Here is a 16,018-nt window from a genome sequence, read left to right as displayed (position 1 = left end):
TTAGGTTTAGAACTGGGTGTGAGAACACGTCACTGTGTCCGCACTCAGGCCACCAGATGAACAGCCATCCGTGGCCCCAGTCTCCCCCTACCCTCCTATCAGGAAACTTGCTGTCAGGAAAGACGTATATACTTTAAAGAGTCAATGACTGGTTAGACCTATATGATCGCTCTCAAGGTTCCTGATATTTTAGCAAATGATCTTGGAGAGGAAGGGACGAGCAAGCAATGGCAAAATTTTAGGCACTGATGCGGCATTTGGGGAAAGACATGGTCTTCATTTCTCCTAACACACACAACCCCCCCTAAATCACACGGGTGAGGCAATGACCTGCTTCACCTCATCACAGGACCAGGTCCACGGGGTGGAAGAGACAGGGTGGAACAACCCGTCTTACTACAGGATCATCTTACTACAGGAGGGTGGCGTTGAGGGAACTAAGTGACAAAAACAAAGAAACCAGTGAAAACACACAGCGGGGAGTGGAAGGGCGAAGTTTGAAAGAGCTCTCTGCTCCTACTGGGAGGAGAGTGGAAAACCACCCAACTCATTGCCATCCGCCCCTTTGTTTTCCAGATGCAGAAACTGAGATGTTAAAACCCCCCAGTGGTGGCTCAGGCAGTCCGAAGGAAAACGAGGTCAGAACCCACGCCCTTCCCCTGGGCTCTTACTCTCATCTGAGAGGAGCCACCGCCAAACGTCTGAGTTCCACTGACCTTTGTAGCAACTGAAGTAAGAAAACAACGTGAAAAACCATCGCCTTGTTGGTGCCATTTCCATACGGATTGTCCGTATCTCTCCGCACAATCAAAGGGCAGCATTTTCTCCAGGCCTTCACCTCTTGCCTGATGCAAACAAAATGCGCCGGTATCACCCTTTTCTCCTTTTTCCTCTAGTAGTTTGATGTTCCCTTGGATGCTCGTGCCACGTCCAGGCCTCAGGAAAGTACAACCTCCTGCTCATTTGCAGCAATAGAGCTGGGCATCAGGAACCATCCCCCGGGACAGTCTGTGTGCTCTTAGTCAGACACGTTCTGCTTGACTCTGCCAGCTCCTCTCAAGACCCACCAAGACCAGAAGGAAGAATTGCTGGGAGGGGACAGGGCTGGGGACTGCAGAGAAGGGTGCAAATGAGGAAGGGGGTGGGCAGAAACTAAAGGGAAATGTCAGTGCCAGCAGGTGCCCTGTGACCGGTGTTAGTTACATGGCTCACGTTGCAGCTCTGTCATTTATGTAGATCAAAAAGGATTCCCAGGGCTTCCCTGGTGGCACAGTGGTTGAGAGTCCGCCTGCCGATGCAGGGGACGCGGGTTCGTGCTCCGGTCCGGGAAGATCCCACATGCCGCGGAGCGGCTGGGCCCGTGAGCCATGGCCGCTGAGCCTGTGCGTCCGGAGCCCGTGCTCCGCAACGGGAGAGGCCACAACAGTGAGAGGCCCGCATACCACAAAAAAAAAAAAAAAAAAAAAAAAGGATTCCCAAAGAGCTCCTCCATAATTTAGCATTAGCCAGCTTTAAAACACAAACTTTCTCTACCTTTTCTCCATCGAGCTTTCCTTCTCCCAGCGGGAAATTTGAGGGAGGATTCTCATCCCTATCCTGTAGCCGCAGAGCTCTGCCGGGAAGGGCGGGTGGCTGCCAAAGTCCTCAGTGGCACCGTCCACCTCCTACACCCTGGCACCCTGCTTATGCAAATACTGCACTCACACAGCCTATCCGTTCTGACTGCTCCAAGGTGATGACAAATTAGGGGGCGTGCGAACTCCTCTGGCTCACTTACAATCTGCATAGACACCGAAGGCTGCCAGCCTTAAGGGAGTGGGAGGCAAGGCTGAAAGGTTCCCACTTTGGGCCATCACATTGGATGACACTGGGTATCACAACCTCCGCTCTATGAATGTCCTAAGAGCTTTGGAAAGGCAACAGCCCCGGACCTGGCCGCACTTTTCTTTGCAGCAGTGGGGATGCTGGGAAGAGAGGAGAGAGGGTTTTAAAAAGGATAACTGTTAAAGTTGGGCGATGGGTATGTGGGTTCATCATTCTCTCTACTTTTGTATATGTATTTGAAAATTCCCATATTAAAAAGTTAAAAAAAAGAAAAAGCCATGGTTGGTGTGGATAGGGAGGGTGGGAGGGAGACGCAAGAGGGAGGAGATATGGGGATATGTGTATATGTATAGCTGATTCACTTTGTTATACAGCAGAAACTAACACACCATTATAAAGCAATTGTACTCCAATAAAGATGTTAAAAATAAATAAATTTTTAAAAAGCCATGGACGGCCCATCAGAAGTGCAGTTGGATGCCGAGAGGTGACGAACGCTGATAGTCATGCCCAATTTGCTTTCTTGCTGAGGAAGGCAATTTAAGCCCAAAGAACAAATAGATACACAGGAGAGTCCTTAAAGTTCTCACTGTAATTACGGAGCCTTGGGAGATGAGGAACTGGAAATTAGATGTGGGCTTAAACACTGACCATTTTCCCTAAAGGATAATTGTTTTAGTTTGTTTCCAACCCCCTTAGAATAAGGAAACAAAAGTCATATTCATACAGTACCCGAAACTCAGAGAATGAGTATATTTTGACTTAATATAGACTCAAAATAAGAGAAAATCTTCTAAGGGTCATCAAACCTAGCCAGAAAAATAACTTTATTTCTGCTCTTAAACACCAACTTTTAAAATAAGATAAATTGATTGGCCAATGATAATAATTAGACTCTGACCTGACCTTAAGAAGAAAGAAATCTTAGAAAGAAAATAGTCCTCCATTCTGACAAGAACCTCTGCTCTGTTTGGTGGGGGGGGGGGGGGGGGGAGGACAGAGGGGAAGAAGGCAGGGGGAGTGGAGACCCCCTAAGATTGCCACCCACCTGCCAGGGACTTAGGATGCCGGGAAATACAGCTCTGTTTCATTGCTGCTTTGAGGCTCAAATCACTTCTGATTTTCTTTCCCCTACAAAATAAAAAATGGGGACTACATCCTCCTTAGATCACCTGAAGTGTAAATACGATCTCATCCTGGAACCAGAGGCAGGAGATGAGGAGTGAAGTGGGTGATTATTTCTCTTTCTTTCTCCATTTTCCAACACCCAAGTCATTAGGCTGCTTTTCCTATTTTGCTCTAGAGTTTAAAACATGCAATGCAATTGAAACATTGGTGGGCTAGGGAGGATTTAGGTAAACTGGTCCTTAATAGCTCAGGCTAATCCTGAAGCCACTTGTAACAACATGAACACACACATTAACTTCTCCCTCCCCTCCTGCCGAGGGACTTGGGGAGCTCCTAGGGCCACCCAGTGAGGGTGGCAGGGAGGAGTGGACGATAAGTTTCAGGTCTTGGGTCAGGGTCTCTGAAGACAATTCTATAGGCATGAAAAATTTGTAAATTCTTAAAATTACAATTTAATTAATTAATTTACAATTTAATTTTTAAAATTACATTCGTTAAACATCTGCATAATCCAGAACCATAACTTGGGTCTAGAAGAAATGAAGCTTTTGCTCCAGATTTAAATATGGTTTAGTTTCAGTTGCAGGTTTCTGTTCAACACCAAGATTCTTGAGGACCTTCGCGGTGGTTCCAATGTCAAGGACATACACCATCCTCCTCCTGCTTCTTTTTCTCTACTGTGCCCTGCCTTAGAATGCACTGTCCTGCAGAATTCACTCTCATGTCTGGCTTCTGGGACAATAAACCTACTTTCTGAGAGAGCACGGATATCATCAAAGCATGAACTGTACTCAAGTTTCCAATTACAGAGTAGGCACTCTGTCCAGCATGAGATGAGTCCTTGGTTCCCTCGCTCTAGAGCCCTCTTCCAGCTTCTAGACCCATCTACTCAAAATCCAGCTTTGCACTTTTCTGTTTAGTAAGATACCTTTATTCTTTCCTCTCTCAATGACTGCCTCATAGTCTGTGTGACCTAAGCCCCAAGCTTGGGATCTGGAGTCCTGAGTTTTACTCTCAGCTCTCCCACGAATGCACCATGACCTTGAAAAAGTCACATGACCTCGAACAAGTCACATGACCTCTCTGGGAATGAGTTTTCTCACCTGTAAAATAAAGAAGCTGAGCTATCCTACCAGTAAAGCCTTCCCAGCTTTCATTTTGTTAGAAAATCAGTTGCTTCCTCCTCTGGGCTCCCACAGCATGTTGTTCATCCTCTGTAGACCTTTTATTAGAGTTTATCTCTTTACAAACTATTTCCCCACTGAACTATGCGCCTCTCAAGAAGAAAGGCTGTATCATAGTTATCTTTGTTTCCTCTGTTCCTGGGGAGGAGGGGGGAAAGGGGATGGAGTAGTACCAGCATTTGTTGAGCTCTTAGTTGTGGCATTCGGGATCTAGTTCCCTGACCAGGGATCGAACCTGGGCCCCCTGCATTGGGAGCACTGAGTCTTAACCACTGGACCACCAGGCAAGTCCCTGTTGAGCTTTTATTAAAGGGAACACTATGTGACACATCATACATAAAGTATTTCTATTAAAACTCACAATATAAACATTGTAATCCCAAACCTGCCGATGAAGCCACCCAGAGGTTAATTTACGCAGGTCACAGAGCTGGACCAAAAATGAAATCCAGGTTTCCCTTTTTTGTCTACTCTCCCAGGACTTAGCATGGAGCAGTAGGGCTCTGCTAAGACTCTCCCAATATCTAGAAGATTCTCAGTAAATACTTATTAAGTGGATGCTAAGTAAATTATTTTGTATGGCTTTTGGTCAGGCTGGGATGTTCTTTGATTCTTTACCGTCACTGAGGAGGGAGGAGACAGAGTTGAAGTGTGGGATAGGAGAGGAGAGCACAGGGTGAAATTTTATTACAAGGACGTAAGGATTCTTTAATTAAGAAGGGGGACAGTGCAGAGCTCTTACTGGGTATGAAGAAATAATGATGAAATATTCTCAAGGTAACTCAAGGTCTGGGTACTTCACCCTGAAGAATAAGCCAAAGCCCTAATTTGCATCATCACTCAACCTACAAATTCAGAGAGGACATGATTGTTTATACAGCCCTGAAAGGTCACATTACTCTTTCTTGCTCTGGTGCCCCTCCCAATTACATACAGGCGAGCAGACAGAGAAATCTATATCAAAGCCTCAAAGTATAAGGGACTTCCAGCTCCAGAAGCCTGCCCGGTGCTTGCCCCGAGACCACGGCAAACACTGTGGGCTCCCATCATGTTGCCCAAAAGGCAGAGATATTGGAATTGAAATGGATTACTGTCTTCAGGGCACTCCAGACTAGTACCATCACCTCAGAAAGGCTCTTTGGTTCTAGTTAATTTATTTTAAGCACAAATAAATTCTAGGAGCCAGCTGAGTTAATGTTTGCCTCCAGGGAGAAAGGAAAAAGAAAAGAGATCAGCTGTTATTAAGGGCACCTTAGGATGGTGCCTGGAGCTCTTAACCCATTCAGGATACACATCAATCTCTCACAGGAGCGTCTGATACTGTTTTAGCAAGGAGGCTGCAAAGCAGTGAGGAAAAGGAGGTTCACTTCTGTCTAGGGGCGAGTTAATGCCTGTCTGCAGGCAAAGTACCAAGCAAATAGCACATTGCATTTAGTTCTTTTTAAATAGAGTACTGCTTTAATAGCTGGTTGGGGGACAGGGCTGTTTGATATCCATTTATGAAACAAACAGCAGGTCCTAACATTGCAGAGGTGGTCTGTGCTATAAGGGGTCCTGTAAATCTGAATGCCATCCAGTGGCCCTAAATTTGTTTTTTTCTGCTCAACCATGTAGGGGATTTTGTGCAACCATTCACTCAACAAACGCTTACTGAGCACCTGCCATGAGAGGTAGAACACCCAAGTCGTTAAGAACGTGGATTCTGGAACCATACTGCCTGGGTCTGAATCTGGGCTTAGCGACTTGTTCAATCTGTGACTCTGGGCAAACTGCTTATATTCCCTGTGCCTCGGTTACTTTATCTGTAAAGTGGGGATAATAATAGTACCACTTTTGGAGGGTTGCTGTGAGGATATATTAGCTAATGTGTAACGCACTTGGAGCACCTCTATGACATGGTGAGTGCTGTGTAAGTGCCGGTTATTATTGCATGCCAAGTGCAGTAGTCAAACCTATGGAAGCGAACAGGACTCTATGGTCCTCGCCCCCCCACACACACGTGTCCTCTGTCTGCCTTTTGTCTGTGGACGAAGAATACGTTTAATCAGAGAAGTGAGCAAATGCAGAAACAAAGGAAAACTGTCCAACAAGACTAAATAATAATAATTTAGTCATTAAGCGTACTCAAGGACTTTCAGTTCCTTCTCAAGGACTATAGATAATATTCTGAGCCATATCCTGGGAGCTGTCTTGTCGATACTGAAACCCTCACCAGGTGGAAGAAGTTAACTACACGATGACCAGACTGTAGCCATGACATAAGCTGCCACAATTCCGAGAATTTGCCTCAAAGAAATGGAAACAAACCAACCCTGGAACTGAAGACTAACTGTACCTGAAATAATCAAGAGGGTGCTGGGCAGACCACCGATGACCAATTTCAAGATGACTGTGAGAGATGACTGTTTCTGCACGTAGCCCCCTCCCTCCGTCTAACAAAAGATCTTGCCCACTGGTTGTCAGTGGTAGGAAGCTGGCCTTTGAACAGGAGTCCGCCCTACCTCCCACTGCCCCCGGCTAGTTGCTGGCATCCAAAATAAAGCAAACTTTCCTTTCCACCAAACTTGCCTCTTCATTGGCTTTCGAGCAGCGAGCAGCCGGACTCCCACTTTTGGTTAGACTATCACCCAGGCTATTAAGACCCATCGGATGAAGACACCTTTCTTGTACGGGTGGAAAGGACAAGGGACGCCTACATCAGCGATTTAGGGAAACTCTACAGGTTAAGACAGTATTTTTCCAAAAGTTTTGTACATGTGTCCAAGTTGGTAAATCAGAAGGTTGTATGCAGTATAGGGAATTTTTTCTTAAAATTTTAATATATGTGTAAAATCATATATATGTGATGATATGATAAATATGTCACACATTAAATTTTTTAATGGATATTACTATTTAATAAATTTAGTTTTAAAAAATTAAGTTGATTTAAATAGAGAACTTCTAGTTTTTCATAGGATAATGGCAGCTGTTTTAAATTTCTCACATACCCCCCCCCAAAAAAAACAAATGGATGACGAGAGGAACAAATATAGTCAAACCTCTGGCCCTAGTGCATCACTAGGAGACAGGGTAGAGTTCACTTTCCCTCCCACCTAAGAATCACCACCACCACCTCTGACACTGAGCATGGGGAGGTGACTTGCTTCAGCCAGTCACATGTTGGGGACATGATGCAGGCAGAAACCCGATATGTGCTTGGGTGGTTGGGTCTGGTCTCTTGCCATGAAAAGTATATGCCTTATTTAGCAGCTGGTCCAAAAAGGTTGAGGGACACTTGAAGACGATGTGGATGCAACCTGCAGGTTATAACCAAACCCAGCCTAACCCAGAGTATATCAGCTGAGTCCCAGTTAACATGCAAAAACAAGTGAAAGTGAATATTTTTTTATTTATTTATTTAAAAATTTAATTTTATTTATTTTTTTATACAACAGGTTCTTATTAGTCATCAATTTTATACACATCAGTGTATACATGTCAATCCCAAACGCCCAATTCATCACACCACCACCCCCAAACCCCTACCGCTTTCCCCCTTAGGTGTCCATAAGTTTGTTCTCTACATCTGTGTCTCAATTTCTGCCCTGCAAACCGATTCATCTGTACCATTTTTCTGGTTCCACATATATGTGTTAATATACGATATTTGTTTTTCTCTTTCTGACTTATTTCACTCTGTATGACAGTCTCTAGATCCATCCACGTCTCAACAAATGACCCAATTTCGTTCCTTTTTATGGCTGAGTAATATTCCACTGTATATATGTACCACATCTTCTTTATCTATTCATCTGTTGATGGACATTTAGGCTGTTTCCTGACCTGGCTATTGTAAATAGTGCTGCAGTGAACATTGGGGTGCATGTGTCTTTTTGAATTATGGTTTTCTCTGGGTATATGCCCAGTAGTGGGATTGCTGGATCATATGGTAATTCTATTTTTAGTTTTTTAAGGAACCTCCATAATGTTCTTTATAGTGGCTGTATCAATTTACATTCCAACCAACAGTGCAAGAGGGTTCCCTTTTCTCAACACCCTCTCCAGAATTTATTGTTTGTAGATTTTCTGATGATGCCCATTCTAACTGGTGTGAGGTGATACCTCATTGTAGTTTTGATTTGCATTTCTCTAATAATCAGTGATGTTGAGCAGCTTTTCATGTGCTTCTTGGCCATCTGTAGGTCTTCTTTGGAGAAATGTCTATTTAGGTCTTCTGCCCATTTTTGGATTGGGTTGTTTGTTTTTTTAATATTGAGCTGCATGAGCCATTTATATATTTTGGGTATTAATCCTTTGTCTGTTGATTCATTTGCAAATATTTTCTCCCATTCTGAGGGTTGTCTTTTCGTCTTGTTTATGGTTTCCTTTGCTGTGCAAAAGCTTTAAAGTTTCATTAGGTCCCATTTGTTTATTTTTGGTTTTATTTCCATTACTCTAGGAGGTGGATCAAAAAGATCTTGCTATGATTTACATCAAAGAGTGTTCTTCCTATGTTTTCCTCTAAGAGTTTTATAGTGTTTGGTCTTACATTTAGGTCTCTAACCCATTCTGAGTTTATTTTGGGGTATGGTGTTAGGGAGTGTTCTAATTTCATTCTTTTACCTGTAGCTGTCCAGTTTTCCCAGCACCACTTATTGAACAGACTATCTTATTTCCATTGTATATCCTTGGCTCCTTTGTCATAGATTAGTTGACCAAAGGTGCGTGGGTTTATCTCTGGGCTTTCTATCTTGTTCCATTGATCTGTATTTCTGTTTTTGTGCCAGAACCATATTGTCTTGATTACAGTAGCTTTTTTTTTTTTTTTTTTTTTTTTTTTTTTGCGGTACGTGGGCCTCTCACTGCTGCGGCCTCTCCCATTGTGGAGCACAGGCTCTGGACGCGCAGTCTCAGTGGTCATGGCTCACGGGCCCAGCCACTCCGTGGCATGTGGGATCCTCCTGGACTGGGGCACGAACCTGTGTCTCCTGCACCGGCAGGCAGACTCTCAACCACTGTGCCACCGGGGAAGCCCTTGATTACTCTAGCTTTGTAGTATAGTCTGAAGTCAGGGAGTCTGATTCCTCCAGCTCTGTTTTTTTCCCTCAAGACTTCTTTGGCTATTCGGGGTCTTTTGTGTCTCCATACAAATTTTAACATTTTTTGTTCTCATTCTGTAAAAAATGCCATTGGTAATTTGATAGGGATTGCATTGAATCTGTAGATTGCTTTGGGTAGTACAGTCATTTTCACAATATTGATTCTTCCAATCCAAGAACGTGGTATATCTCTCCATCTGTTGGTATCATCTCTAATTTCTTTCATCAGTGACTTATAGTTTTCTGCATACAGGGCTTTTGTCTCCCTAGGTAGGTTTATTCCTAGGTATTTTATTCTTTTTGTTGCAATGGTAAATGGGAGTGCTTCCTTAATTTCTCTTTCAGATTTTTCATCATTAGTGTATAGGAATACAAGAGATTTCTGTGCATTAATTGTGTATCCTGCAACTTTACCAAATTCATTGATTAGCTCGAGTAGTTTTCTGGTGGCATCTTTAGGATTCTCTATGTATAGTATCATGTCATCTGCAAACAGTGACAGTTTTACTTCTTCTTTTCCAATTTGTATTCTTTTTGTTTCTTTTTCTTCTCTGATTGCCGTGGCTAGGACTTCCAAAACTATTTTGAATAATAGTGGTGAGAGTGGACATCCTTGTCTTGTTCCTGATCTTAGAGGAAATGCTTTCAGTTTTTCACCATTGAGAACGATGTTTTCTGTGGGTTTGGCACATATGACCATTATTATGTGGAGGTAGGTCCCTCTATGCCCGCTTTCTGGAGAGTTTTTATCATAAATGGGTGTTGAATTTTGTCAAAAGCTTTTTCTGCATCTACTGAGATGATCATATGGTTTTTATTCTTCAATTTGTTAATATGGTGTATCACATTGATTGATTTGCATATATTGAAGAATCCTTGCATCCCTGGGATAACTCCCACTTGATCATGGTGTATGATCCTTTTAATGTGTTGTTGGATTCTGTTTGCTAGTATTTTGTTGAGGATTTTTGCATTTATATTCATCAGTGATATTGGTCTGTAATTTTCTTTTTTTGTAGTATCTTTGTCTGGTTTTGGTATCAGGGTGATGGTGGCCTCATAGAATGTGTTTGGGAGTGTTCCTTCCTCTGCAATTTTTTGGAGGCGTTTGAGAAGGATGGGTGTTAGCTCTTCTCTAAATGTTTGATAGAATTCACCTGTGAAGCCATCTGGTCCTGGAATTTTGTTTGTTGGAAGATTTTAAATCACAGTTTCAATTTCATTACTTGTGATTGGTCTGTTCATATTTTCTATTTCTTCCTGGTTTGGTCTTGGAAGATTACACCTTTGTAAGAATTTGTCCATTTCTTCCAGTTTGTCCATTTTATTGGCATAGTGTTGCTTGTAGTAGTCTCTTAGGGAATACTGTTTTATACTCCTGAGTTTAAGGGTTATTTGTTTGGCAGCAATAGTTGACAGACATAGAAATTAGTACCAAACAGTACAGTACTGGCACAAAAACAGAAATATAGATCAATGGAACGGGATAGAAAGCCCAGAAATAAACTCACGCACCTATGGTCAATTAATCAATGACAAAGGAGGCAAGACTATACAATGGAGAAAAGACAGTCTCTTCAATAAATGGTGCTGGGAAAACTAGACAGCTACATGTAAAAAAATGAAACTAGAACGTTCTTTAACACCATACACAAAAATAAACTCAAAATGGATTAAAGACCTAAATGTAAGATTGGATACTATAAAAATCTTAGAGGAAGACATAGGCAGAGCACTGTTTGACATAAATTACAGCAATACCTTTTTCGACCCATCTCCCAGAGTAATAGAAAGAAAAACAAAAATAAACAAATGGGACCTAATTAAACTCAAAAGCTTTTCCACAGCAAAGGAAACCACAGACAAAAGGAAAAGACAACCCACAGAATGGGAGAAAGTATTTGCAAACTATGCGACCAACAAAGGATTAGTCTCTAAAATTTACAAACAGTACATGTAGCTCAATATCCAAAAAACAAACAACCCAATCAAAACATGGGCAGAGACCTAAATAGACATTTTTCTAAAGAAGACATACAGATGGCCAAGAGGCACATGAAAAGATGCTCAACATCACTAATTATTAGAAAAATGCAAGTAAAAACTACAATGAGATATCACCTCACACCAGTCAGAATGGCCACCATCAAAAAATCTACAAACAGTAAATGCTGCAGAGGGTGTGGAGACAAGGGAACCCTCTTACACTGTTGGTGGGAATGTAAATGGATACAGCCACTATGGAGAACAGTATGGAGGTTCCTTAAAAAACTAAAAATAGAACTACCATATGACCCAGCAATTCCACTCCTGGGCATATATCTGGAGAAAAACATGGTTAGAAAGGATACATGCACCCCAATGTTCACTGCAGCACTGTTTACAATAGCGAAGACATGGAAGCAACCTAAATGTCCATCAACAGATGAATGGATAAAGAAGATGTGGTATATATATACATATACACAATGGAATATTACTCAGCCATAAAAACAATGAAATACTGCCATTTGCAGCAACATACATGGACCTAGAGATGATCATACTAAGTGAAGTAAGTCAGACAGAGATAAATATCCTATGATATCACTCACATGCAGAGTCTAATTTTTAAAAATAAAGATTTTTTTAATTTTTCAAAGTTTTTATATTGGAATATAGTTGCTTTACAATGTTGTGTTAGTTTCTGCTGTACAACAAGTGAATCAGCTGTATGTATACTTATATCCCAGCAGGATTTCAGAATTTCTATGAAGCCCTCTTGGACCTCCCTTCCACACCCCCATCCCACCCCTCTAGGTCATCACAGAGCACCAAGCTGAGCTCCCCATGCTGTACAGCAGGTTCCCACTAGCCATCTATTTTTACACATGCTAGTGTATATATGTCAATCCTAATCTCCCAGTTCGTCCCACCCTCCCTTTCCCCCACCCCTGTGTCCACATGTCCGTTCTCTATGTCTGCATCTCTATTCCTCCCTGCAAATAGGTTCATCTGTACCATTTTTCTAGATTCCACATATATGTGTTAATATACGATACAAACGAACTTATTTATGAAACCGAAACAGACTCACAAAATGTACTTCGAGAACTTACGGTTACAGGGAGGGGGGAAGGGGGGGAAGGGACAGATTGGGAGTTTGGGATTGACATGTACACACTGCTAGTTTTAAAATAGATAACCAATAAGGACCTACTGTAAATATATATATATATATATGTATATACATTTATATATATATTTTTAAAAAGAAATTAGTACCAGACGTGAGATGCTGCTGAAACATCTGGTATTCATTTTGGGACTAGGAAGTAGGCGATGAAATGATGAAAAATAATGTCTATGTTGTGCAGTGGCAAATTATTTGGTAAATATTACCTGCAGTATCTTAGAAGGCGGAAAATGTACCTAATAAATATTTAGTGTCCAATGAAGTTTTGAGGTAGAACATTCAAAGTGTGAGCTGGTTGCGACTAGTTGCATTTGATATACATGAAGTGATTAGATCAGAAAAATACCATCCAGTTTGCAAGCAATATTTAGAAGAAAATTACAGGGTTGTAAAATAAAAGTGCTTATTACTAAATCAAATTGTTACCATTATGACACAGCCTCAGAGAAAATGCCAAATCCAGGTTCTTCCAGTCACACATGACCTCAGAATAAGCATCAGATCAAGGGTGTTGCTATAAGACGTGCTTATATCCCTGAAGAGATGAAGGTAAAGTCTATTAGATCCTTTTGACTAAACTAAAGGGCAAGTAGAAAGCTGGAGAGCATGACCCCATGGAAGAGTGGAGTGTCCGAATTTGTTGCAATTTAAGTCTAGAAAGAGAAAGGCATGTATCAAAAAATACGTGTGTGTGTGTGTGTGTGTGTGTGTGTGTGTGTGTGGTTTTTGGCATTTGTGTTGATAGGAATCAAATGATAAAACAAGAAAGAACTCCCAAAAGGTAGAGCCAAGAATAGCAAGGAACAAGGGACTTAGGACTGTTCCTACGGGGGATCGCCAGGACCTAATGGAGGAAAATTGCTACTCCCAATATAGAAGAACCTGACAACACTTTCCCAGCAGGATTTCAGAATTTCTGTGGATCAGTGACTATGTGCTATATGATTGCTATTCTTTCCCTTTTAAAATTAGAAAGTTTAGAGTGCAGTTAATTGATGAGGGTGCAGTTTACCTGCTTCCGGTCCACAATTGTATACTCTCTATACATGGAGTGGTGGTAGATAACAATTTGTCTTCTTAGTTCACAAATCTCTGGATCAAGAGAAGAAGCTAAATACAGATTTGGTGTAGATTATGAGATCCTGGACTTCAAGCCATATGCCATGATTTGATAAGAATTCGGGGGCTCTTGGGATGGGAGTGAGTTTATTTTGAATATGGGAGGGACATAGATATCTATTTATGAACAAGAGGGAAGCCTACAGTACATAAGATTATTGTTTGGAAAATATTCACTTCCTGTCTCTTCCAACTTCCACAGAGAAAACAAATTTTTCTGCCCCATTGATTTTGGGTTCATTCATATGCCTTTCTTTGGTCAATGGGATGTGTTGTAAGCAGAGATTTGAAATGTGTTCTCATAGAGGGGCTTGGTTTCTTGCACTCCTGTCTTTTGTCCTGAAATAACATGTCTTCCAGGGCCACTAGGAGAATGAAAGGCACATTCAATAGATGTGGACCCAACCCACAGTTTGTAATTAAGACCAGTCAAGCTCAGTCTAGATCAGCCAAATTCCAGCAAACCCAAAGATGATTAAGCAAGAAATAAATGCTTGTTGTTACAGGCTACATAGGTGATTTCTTACATGATAATAGCTTACTGATACCAAAAGAAAGCTACAAGCTTCATTTTACAAGTAAGTGGGAAAATAAACATCTAAACCAGAAGAACCACACCTGTAGCTCATGCTAGAGCAGAGATTCCAGGGACGACTGTGAAGAAAAGGAGAGTGCAATGTCCTAGAGATGGCAGAAGAAATATAACTATACCTTCAGCAAGTGACAATTTCATCCTGAGCTGAGAAATACTGAGAAAATGTCTGGGTTAGTAAATAAGACTACTGGTAACTGGGAATTGAAAATAAGGGGGTTGAAAGGGTACTGTTTCAAAGCTGGCAGTATTGGAAAGGCACAGCTTCTGGGAGAGAAGACAAGTTGAAAAGGAACTTCTCTGTACCAGGTATCAGTTTACTGTCTCCCTGTTCCAAACCCACCCTTCCTTGACTTACTTTGTGATAATGAAGCTAGACCCTGTAAACATGTCTAGGACATGTTTGCAAAGGACAAACACGTCCTTTGCCAGCTGACACAATGTGAAGCTTTATCAACAGGAGATGCTGGAGTAACACCAAGGTGATAGCCACATGAAGAGGCGCTTCTTCCAGAGTCTAGTCTACCATTCTGTATTCAGCATTGCAGCCTAGTGGCCATAATGGACCCATTCTAGCTGTGCCCTCAGGCCACTCTCTCCCTATCTGGTAAACACTTCTGACCCACTCTAGTGGGCTACTTCCTTGGCGCCTCCAATTACATCTTCAAGCCATCCTCTCCCCACTTAGCAGCTGGTTCTTGTTGGTTCCAGTGACCCACTTCCACAGCAGCTGCAGCTACACCCTTAGGCAACTGCATTGCCACTGAATCCATGCCTTCCAGCAAGTCTTGTCTTTACAGGCAGGCTGTACATTCCTCTTTAAATAAGTCTGAATCTCATGCTTAAGGGATAGAAGGATGTTCTTCTAAATCCTTAGTTGCATTATTTCTATTTTTCCTCAGCCTAAAAGCAGTAGCTGATTTCTTTAACTTGTTCCTTCTGGAATCCTGAGAGTCCTCTTTTATCCCTTAGTAGTCAACTACCTACTACTAGATAACAATTCTTTATATTAAGTTTTCATTTTCCAATTACTGGTGTATTTTTATCTTCTGACAGGACCCTGACTGATCTAGTGTCCCTTGGAGTGGCCTAGTGGTGAAGGGAAAGTAGGAAGCGAGCAGTTGAAATAAGAGTTCTGCAGAAATCATAGAAGACTCCATCAGAAAATCAAGAGCCTCCCTCTCCCCAAATAGACACCAGTTTTTAAAGAAAGTGTCCTTCATTGTATAAAAGAAAAGTGAGGAGACTTCGCAAGTCAACCAACTCCTCTCACTTCTCCATATAAACCTGCTATTGCTGGAGTAGAAAAATTACAAGACATTTTAAAATAAATGGAAAATATCAGGAAACATCATGCGAAGCTGTTACAAAAAGAAAATAGAAATTGAGAATCAAAACTTCTCAAATGATAAAGAAAATTCTCCCCCAAATCAACCATGAAGCAGAGGAAAACTGTAACACAGTGCCTCAACGTGAATTAAATATCATTTAAATAGCATTTGTAGAAGAAAGACCTCTTTCAACCAGAAATTCAAAAACTCATTACAGACTTAGGAAAAACAAAGACATAAAATGAGAGTTGGCTGAACTTGAACTCAATGAAAAAAATTGAAGAAAAAGACAAATTCTTCTCAGAAATGAAGACTAAATTTTTATGAGCTCAGGTGAAAATAGATCTGATTGAAAGTATATTAAGTGAAATTGAGAAGAGAAATGAAAACAGCTGAGAGAAGGATAAGAAAATAAAGAAGTAGATGAAATAATTCCATAGAGGAAAAGCAAGCAGAACAAAATAAAAATGTCTAAACTATAATGCAAGAAAACTTTCAAAAAATAAAAAAAAAACTGAATCTACATATTGAAAAAGTCCATAGTATACGTCAAAACACTGGAACCCAAATAATTAACACTAGGA

General features: G+C 41.4%; 1 long non-coding RNA gene across 2 annotated transcripts in view; it reads right to left on the bottom strand.

The window, feature by feature from the left end:
* Window positions 1-16,018, bottom strand: part of LOC137201656 (uncharacterized) — a 56,158-nt gene that overhangs the window by 7,929 nt on the left and 32,211 nt on the right. Inside the window, exon 1 of one of the 2 annotated variants that reach the window (XR_010932272.1) lies at window positions 717-1,463. The exons of the other annotated variant lie outside the window; for it this stretch is intronic. This is a non-coding gene — a long non-coding RNA (uncharacterized lncRNA). Of the gene's footprint in view, window positions 1-716; window positions 1,464-16,018 lie in introns of those variants that run through there. 2 annotated transcript variants of the gene reach the window in all.

Source organism: Pseudorca crassidens, chromosome 11, assembly GCF_039906515.1.
Source record: "Pseudorca crassidens isolate mPseCra1 chromosome 11, mPseCra1.hap1, whole genome shotgun sequence".
Lineage (NCBI taxonomy): Eukaryota > Metazoa > Chordata > Mammalia > Artiodactyla > Delphinidae > Pseudorca > Pseudorca crassidens.
The sequence above is the reverse complement of the archived record's forward strand: the minus strand, read 5'-3'. Positions and strand labels throughout refer to the sequence as shown.